The 6,639-nt window shown below is 43.5% G+C and overlaps 1 protein-coding gene and 2 non-coding genes across 4 annotated transcripts in view; all 3 read left to right on the top strand.

Moving 5' to 3' along the window:
- GNB1 (G protein subunit beta 1) overlaps positions 1–6,639 on the top strand; it is a 42,543-nt gene that overhangs the window by 15,782 nt on the left and 20,122 nt on the right. The window lies entirely within an intron of this gene.
- On the top strand, positions 2,562–2,633 carry TRNAE-UUC (transfer RNA glutamic acid (anticodon UUC)). Its single transcript has one exon. It is a non-coding gene; the product is annotated as a tRNA-Glu (tRNA).
- On the top strand, positions 2,772–2,843 carry TRNAE-UUC (transfer RNA glutamic acid (anticodon UUC)). Its single transcript has one exon. It is a non-coding gene; the product is annotated as a tRNA-Glu (tRNA).

Raw genomic sequence — 6,639 nt, 5'->3', positions numbered from 1 at the left:
AAAAAAAAAAAAAAAAAAAAAAAAAGAAATTACAGATCCAGGTATTTGGCCTAGGACATTATTTTCAGGATTTTGTTTTCTTTCTTTCTTTCTTTCTTTCTTTCTTTCTTTTTTTAAACATCATTATTGGAGTATAATTGCCTTACAGTGTTTTGCTAGTTTCTGCTAGGATTTTGTTTTCTAGCATATTTTCACTTCACTATACAGCAAATGTTTCCATAGAATTTATAGACATCTTTTTGTACCTTTTTTCTTGACTTTGGGAATTAGCTTTGTGACATTCTTTTGGTCACTGTATAGAGTGTGGTATTCACTTCCCCCACTGTGACTGCTAAGTTGAGGGCAGGAAACTTGTTTAAAAATAAGAGTATTAACAACAGTAATAAAAAGTATTTTAAGTGCAGGTGATTTGTTCTTAATTTTGAAAAAAAGGGGTTTCCTAGGGATGGTTATGGCTGTTAGAGCACTAACATCTATCTTCAAATAGATGCTCTATTCAAATAGAGCATCTCTTTGAAGATAAAAACAGCCAGGTATCATTTAGCTGTCCTGTAGAAAGTAGGATAGTTGCAGAGTTCTCAAGCATTACCTCCCAATCTGTCACTGATGTTTATAATGGTGCACTGCAGAACCCATGAACTTTTAAAAGGGGATGCAGACTAGGTCCAACTATAAGGATGGAGCCTAATTATTTCCTTTTAAAAGACCAATTATATGTTCAGAAAGCCTAGTGGTAATTGGAAAGAAAGATCAGCATCATTTTAGCCGACTTTTTCTTGAAGTTGAGAAGATAATGGAATTATCTGAGATCTACCATCAAAGAGGAAACAAAATATCCTTTTACTGTAAGAATTTCAAATCTTAACATTTAAAAGATATGATATAGCTCAATAAAAATAAGGAAGAGTTAGTATTTTTAATGGTTTGCTCTGATCAGATTTGTTTAATACGTCCAGCCACACTCCAGAATATAGAAATCAGAATTTTGTTTTTCTAGCAACAATAAGTTGTTGTTTATAAGTTGTTCATAAATAGTGGGTTCAGATCTATTCGTAGCAAATAAGAGAGTTCATATGGCATAGGTTAAAAAAAAAAAAAAATCCAAATTTGGTGGGAAAAAAATAAAGGCTGAAAGTCAGTGTTGCATCTCTTCTTCCCATTTTGTAGACCCGTTTTCTGTAAAGCACACACAGCCCTCCTCTTAGGGGATAGAGCTGTCGTGGGAGCCACATGTGGAATTTAAAACTGTAAAAAGAAACTGGTAGAATTAATTTTTAACAACTGTATCTAAACCAATATATCTAACAGATCACCATTTTGATATATAATTAATAAATACATTTACTTTTTACACTCTTTTCTGGTACTGAGTCTTGCCAATTCAGGGTCTCTTACATGAAATGGCCTCAGCGTGCACCTGTGGCATCTCCTGTGGCGCCTGCTCCACATGGACCATCCCCAGGAGAGTGGACGAGTTGCACAGCCATCTCCACACCCATCTGCACAGGCCTTGCCTCTGAGGCTGTGCTGGTTTCTTTGCACAGTATAGGGTCGACAAAGCTGTTTGAGTCCATTACATCAAATGGGAACAGAAGACTTCCTTTAACAAAGGAAAAAAACACCCTTTTCCCCCTGATTACCCAAGGAACACATGCTTGTTAAAGAATGTAGGGCACAGCAAATCACACAAGAGATGGTAGATGATTCTGAGAGGGGTCGCTTGCTTTATTAGATTGGTCTTTAAGCTGAAAGACCCCAGAGGGACCGTGTCATCTTACTTTTGATCATGTTTGTGAGGAAACACGGGCTCTCAATGGGATGCCGATTGAAATATGGCATGTCTTAAACACATGGGCTACCAATGGATGAAGGGGAACTCCATGAAATGTACAGGTGCAAATTGTTTTCAAAGTGACTGTGCCGACCCTGCAAGTGAACAAGATGGGCCGAGTGACGCGTACGGGCGCTTGTCTCCAGCGACAGCAGAGCCGTGGTGGTCAGTGCGGTCCTAGTGGGATGGGCCTGGCCACGTGCTGCCCTGTGCTGGACCGACATCCAGCCGGGATAAGGCCTGACTGACTGTGGGTCTGTATGTGTTCCTCTGGGTGAGGGGCAGGAAGGCGACCTGCTGTCTTCAGTGACTTTTCTCAGCACAGACAGTACAGGAGCTTTGGCTAAATAATAAGCCATTGTGAACATATCACCAGGCCGTTAAATTGGAATTTAATCTAAAAAATGTTGAAGATTTCTGTCTTTATTAAACAGTTACAGAGATGGTTTCCATTAGAAGACTTCTTCCTGCAGGGCTGGAAGTTGAAGATTGAATTGCTCTGAGGATGCTGTACTCATTTACATTGAGTACTTGTTGGCTAAAATGAAGACTGAATTAGAGTTCCCTGTGTTTAGTGTTTAAAATGGTTTTTCTCTCTGTTCTCTGTGGTGTCACTGCAGTCTGCTCTGGACATTACGAAATCCATTTCAATCTCTGGACACTAACCAGAATGAAGTCACTTAAGTCCCATGGTTTACTTTTTCCATTTAAAAAATTCTTGTTAGGGACTTCCCTGGCAGTCCAGTGGTTAGGACTTGGCACTTTCACTGCAGTGGCCCAGGTTCAATCCCTGGTCGGGGAACTAAGATCCTGCACGCCACGTGGCACAGCCAAAAAACAAATTAAAAATTCTTGTTATTCTTTTTTAAAATTGAAAGCTGTGTATAATATCAGTAAGAATGGTACTCAGGGCTTCGTGCAGTGGTTCTTGTTAGGGACTTCCCTGGCAGTCCAGTGGTTAGGACTTGGCACTTTCACTGCAGTGGCCCAGGTTCAATCCCTGGTCGGGGAACTAAGATCCTGCACGCCACGTGGCACAGCCAAAAAACAAATTAAAAATTCTTGTTATTCTTTTTTAAAATTGAAAGCTGTGTATAATATCAGTAAGAATGGTACTCAGGGCTTCCCTGGTGGTGCAGTGGTTAAGAATCCACCTGCCAATGCAGGGGACACGGGTTCGACCCCTGGTCTGGGAAGATGCCACATGCTGTGGAGCAACTAAGGCCATGCACTACAACTACTGAACCCACGTGCCACAACTACTGAGCCCTGTGCCGCAACTACTGAGCACGTGTGCCACAACTACTGAAGCCCGTGCGCCTAGAGCCTGTGCTCCACAACAAGAGAAGCCACCGCAGTGAGAAGCCCGCGCACTGCAACAGAGTAGCCCCTGCTCGCCACAACTAGAGAGAGGCTGCATGCAGCAACGAAGACCCAACACGGCCAAAAATAAATAAATAACAAATTTTAAAAATGGTACTCAGAAATAAATATTGAACTCTGTAAGTAACTGATAGAGTCCCTGATGGAAAACCTGCTGCTCTGGGTCTCCCCTCCTCTTGGTCTTGACCCCAAGTTTAGGTGCTGGGACAGAAATACCTGATTATATAATTTTTGTGTTTTAATTAAATAAGCAGATTTAACTAAGCAGAACGGCTTCTGATAGGATAGTTTGAGTTGAATTTGGAATCTAGATATTTGGTCCCTCTATAATCACCATCTCGTTGAATATACTCCCTGTGCTGGGCTGGTGAGTATTAGCACCAGCTTCGTGAAGCAGAAATAATTAGCAGTGATGTGAGGGAGGGGTCGTCCTGCGGGTAGCAGGAGGCTCAGGAGGCTCTGGAGACTGGGGTGAGAGAGAGGAGAGAGAGAGAGAGAGCGAGAGAGAGCGAGAGAGAGGGAGAGAGAGGGAGAGAGAGAGCGCGAGCGAGCGAAAGGTAAGCCGAGCTGAAGGAGGGCACGCGCTGCCGGGCACCCCCAGTCTATGGAGCGGGGTAAGATGGCGGAGGCGGAGAGCCTGGAGACAGCGGCGGAGCACGAGCGGATCCTCCGAGAGATCGAGAGCACCGACACGGCCTGCATCGGGCCTACGCTCAGGTCTGTCTATGATGGTGAGGAACATGGACGATTCATGGAGAAGCTTGAAACTCGCATCCGCAATCATGACCGAGAAATTGAGAAAATGTGCAGCTTTCATTACCAGGGCTTTGTGGACTCTATAACGGAACTGCTGAAAGTAAGAGGAGAAGCCCAGAAACTCAAAAATCAAGTGACGGATACTAATAGAAAACTACAACATGAGGGAAAGGAAGTAAGCTGTTGGCATAATTCAGGTTTTTTTCCCTCTTGCTAAGCTGGTAATAGCAATGGAAGAGCTGAAGCAGTGTCGACTACAACAGAGAAATATTTCTGCCACTGTTGATAAATTAATGCTGTGTCTTCCAGTCCTGGAGATGTATAGCAAACTGAGGGACCAGATGAAAACTAAAAGGCATTATCCTGCACTGAAAACTCTGGAACATCTAGAGCATACCTATCTGCCTCAAGTAAGCCATTATCGATTCTGCAAGGTGATGGTGGACAATATCCCCAAGCTTCGAGAAGAAATTAAGGATGTTTCTATGTCTGATCTCAAAGACTTTCTGGAGAGTATCCGCAAACATTCAGACAAAATTGGAGAGACTGCCATGAAGCAAGTAGGTCTTGGGTTTATGATAGGTTGGCCAATGACTTTGCAAGTATTCTGTTAAACACAGATTTCTTTTTGCTAAATGTCTTAATTGTTTCTTGTCATTTTAGGGAAGTCCTTCATCTTTATGGGAACACATGATTTTAAAATATCTTATTTTCTTAGCAGAGCAATGAATTATTTACTAGTGTATTTTGCTCTGTGAATATTCAATACATACTGATTGATTGTGATGGTTTATATTGGTGCTTTGAAGAGGCTTTTCTGTTTTTTGAATACTTTTCTTGACTTTGGGTATGATTTGAAGCCCAAGATTTTTTTTTCCCCCCAAGATTTTTAAAAGATCTCTTTCTAGTTAATGAGCTAAATTGTGCTGCAGGTACCTTTGGTTGATTATTTACTATGTAAGCAAGATGTCATGTTATATATGAATATTTCTATAATTGTTATTTCTGATATCAATGGGTATCAATGAAAAAAGGCCTTTTGGGAAAATGCTGGGAATTATGATCACAGAAAGGAATTTGTGTATAGCTTATAAATTAATGTGTTGAAAGTGTTTTGATTTTTTTTCTTTCAATATCTTCATCTCTAAGTTATGGAAGCCACAAGGAACGTCCAGAAGTACTTTGTCGTTATGAATAAAAAACAGTAATAGGGCTTCCCTGGTGGCGCAGTGCTTGAGAGTCCGCCTGCCGATGCAGGAGACGCGGGTTCGTGCCCCGTTTCGGGAAGATCCCACATGCCGCGGAGCGGCTGGGCCCGTGAGCCATGGCCACTGAGCCTGCGCGTCCGGAGCCTGTGCTCCGCAAATGGGAGAGGCCACAACAGTGAGAGGCCCGCATAACGCAAGGAAAAAAAAAAAAAAAAAAACAGTAATAATTTGCAGTAAAAAAAAAAAAAAAAGAAGTAATTAGCAGTGAGACCATTTGCCCTGGAGGGGTCCCTGGGCCCTCCCACACGAGTGCTCATATGTGTGTCAGTGAGAGCAGGTGGTCGGATGACGACACAGTGGCAACGTTTCTATTAGAAATTGTCATAATTTCCTTTGAAATTATTCCTACGCAAAAAAAAACGTTTTAGGCCCCATCCCTACATTCAAATTTTGACCCTCTTAAAGCTGTTGTCTCATTTTCCCTCAGAATGTATGGCTTTCTATTTGTAAAAATATATACGCTGGGGCTTCTCTGGTGGTGCAGTGGATAAGAATCCGCCTGCCAATGCAGGGGACACAGGTTCGATCCCAGGTTCTGGAAGATCCCACATGTCGCGAGCAACTAAGCCCGTGCGCCACAACTACTGAAGCCCACGTGCCACAACTGCTGAAGCCCGTGCGCCTAGAGCCCATGCTCCGCGACAAGAGAAGCCACCACAGTGAGAAGCCCGCGCACTGCAACGAAGAGTAGCCCACGTACAGCCACGAAGACCCAACACAGCCAAAAAATATATATGTATACATATATGTATATATATACACACACTAATTTTGAGATTTCAAGATTTTTTTTCTAGTAACTTGGATCACTTAGGAACAATGAGAACATTTTAATTAGCTTGAGTAACATCCCTTTGTAGTTCTCACCTGCTTCACAAGGTCATTTTATAGATAAGAAAACAGGTAACGGGCTGCCAACAGCCAGAGTCTTAACCTGAATTTGGTTGTTTTGACCCCAGATCCTTTGCTCTTTTGTGTAGAGGTTAGCTTCAGGGATTGTTTGGCTTGGAAACAAGAGTCTTAGTTAACACACTCCAGAAGAAAAGTTCTCTGGGCCGGCCAGTCAGTGCTTCTTAGACGTTGTTTCTGTGGGCCCCACGGCTCCTGGGCTGGTAGAAGGAGCGAGACGCACGTGCGGGTGTGTGGGAAGGTGCCGGAGCCTCGCAGGCAGGAGAGGAGGCTCTGGGGGCACGGGGGCGCTGCGCGTTAGACGGGGTGGTCTGCAGGCCAGGTGCGCACTTGTGTGTTGCTGGTTCTCTCTTCAGTGTGCTCGGGACCGTGGGTGCAGGGCTGGGGTGGGGGCGCGGCGAAGTAAGGGGTCTGCGCTCTCCCTCCCTGGTGGAGGCTCCTCGGTATTGCAGTGCCAGCACCTTGGAGTGACTGTGTCTGAAACAGCGCTAA

The sequence above is a fragment of the Lipotes vexillifer genome, unplaced genomic scaffold (assembly GCF_000442215.2).
Source record: "Lipotes vexillifer unplaced genomic scaffold, Lipotes_vexillifer_v1.1 scaffold835, whole genome shotgun sequence".
Taxonomy (NCBI): domain Eukaryota; kingdom Metazoa; phylum Chordata; class Mammalia; order Artiodactyla; family Lipotidae; genus Lipotes; species Lipotes vexillifer.
The sequence above is the reverse complement of the archived record's forward strand: the minus strand, read 5'-3'. Positions and strand labels throughout refer to the sequence as shown.